Genomic DNA, 1,853 nt, shown 5'->3' with positions numbered 1-1,853 from the left:
GAGCACCTCGTGGAGGCTGAGCACCTCGTGGAGGCTGAGCACCTCGTGGAGGCTGAGCACCCCGTGCTGCTGAGCACCCCGTGCTGCTGAGCACCCCGTGCTGCTGAGCACCCCGTGCTGCTGAGCACCCCGTGCTGCTGAGCACCTCGTGGAGGCTGAGCACCCCGTGCTGCTGAGCACCTCGTGGAGGCTGAGCACCCCGTGCTGATTACCCTGTGCTGAGCCTGACTGCAACAGCTGCACCTGTCGGTAAATCGCGAGAAGCTCGAGGTTCGACAGTTGATTCGAGAACGGCAAAGGACTGAGAAACAATGCTAAAATACACGGGCATCCGTGGCTTTCCAGCAGGGACCGTCCAGAAAGTACGTCCGTTATTCTCGCAGAACTCAGTAACAGTAACAGTAATACCCACGTCAGTGTTGACGCTAAGGTCGCAGCCGCTGCAAGCTCTCGTAGCGCCTGTTGGGTAGGCAGCATCTCGCCTGCGGTGCATGCGTGTAGTGCGGGCTGGCCTACCCCGAGTCTCGCAGGCGCCGAGCTGCCGTGGCGAGCCGAGCTGACCCGAGATAAAGAAACGCGGACTTTCTTTCTGGACGATCCCTTAGTAATCTGGTACAGCACATTGCGATGCTGTAGTGTGGATAACAGAGTTCACGAAACACAAGCGTGATTTTCGCGTAAGGGGTGATTTTCACGCTTCGTACGCTTCACTTCAGCCAAACAGGAGCCGATTTTCATCACGCTGGCCGTGAAAATCACGCCTGACGTGAGAATCACGCTCGCACGCTCGCGTTTAGCGAAGTCTGTATCCACCTTTACAGGGTTCAGCACCCCTCGGCGCTCGGAGGAGAATCGCGCGGTGCGAGCCCGTCGGCGTCGACCCCGCCCCGCGGATCTCATTCTCGCTACAGGGTAGACGGTAGGCTCGACGGTGGTCGGGGTCGTTGCGCACGTCGCATGCGAGGACCACAAAGAAGAAGACTGAGATGCACGACGCTCCGGCGCCCTCCCTCCCCTATACGGCCCCGCGGCGGCAGGCCTGCCCTTGCTCTCCTCGGACGCCCCTCGGACCCCTTCCCGTCGGCCCGACCCCGAACCCGTCGCGCGGGCGCGAAAATCGATGTCGGCGACGGGCGCAACACCCATTCAAGTCGAAGGCAATCCGGGCACGCGGGAGAAGAAGTGGGGCCCTTTGCGCGAGCGCATGTGTGAGTGTGCATGCGTGTGTGAGTGTGCATGCGTGTGTGAGTGTGCATGTGAGAGTGTGCATGTGTGAGTGTGCATGTGTGAGTGTGCATGTGTGAGTGTGCATGTGTGAGTGTGCATGTGTGAGTGTGCATGTGTGTGTGTGTGTAAGTGTGCATGTGTGAGTGGGGGCGCGCGTGCGTGAAAGGGAAAAGGAAACGACGCGCGGCGGGGGTGAGCTTGCGGCAAGTGTCCCGAGATTTACTGTTATTATCATATCACGGCGGTATTTTCGTTCCACACACTTTTGCTTCCTTTTTTTCTCTCTCTCTCTCTTTTTAATAATAGCAGACTGAAGTGGAAAACACGCCGTGTGGCTTGTCGTTGTTGTTGTTTTGTTGAAGTTGTTGTTTCATTATGTGCGGCATGCAGCCACCACCACCTGACCCGTCGGCCACGCCACCACCGCGACGGTGGCCGCGGGCCGCAGGGTGCCGCAGGGCAGGAGCGCGGGCGACAGAAGCAACAGCGGGCCTGTTCTGCATGCATGTATACACCGCGTACACAACGGCAGGTTCAACAATAAAAAACAACAACAACGGGAGCCGGGCCCGCGCGCGGGACCCCGTAGGGCCGCGGTGCCGGGCCGCGCCGGGCCGGGTGGTGGG

At 59.8% G+C, this 1,853-nt stretch overlaps 1 protein-coding gene across 3 annotated transcripts in view; it reads left to right on the top strand.

The window, feature by feature from the left end:
- LOC113209872 (uncharacterized) overlaps window positions 1-1,853 on the top strand; it is a 110,448-nt gene that overhangs the window by 107,192 nt on the left and 1,403 nt on the right. The gene's annotated exons all lie outside the window — the stretch shown is intronic.

Source organism: Frankliniella occidentalis, unplaced genomic scaffold (genome assembly GCF_000697945.3).
Source record: "Frankliniella occidentalis isolate FOCC.00 unplaced genomic scaffold, Focc_3.1 Scaffold61, whole genome shotgun sequence".
Classification (NCBI taxonomy): domain Eukaryota; kingdom Metazoa; phylum Arthropoda; class Insecta; order Thysanoptera; family Thripidae; genus Frankliniella; species Frankliniella occidentalis.
The sequence above is the reverse complement of the archived record's forward strand: the minus strand, read 5'-3'. Positions and strand labels throughout refer to the sequence as shown.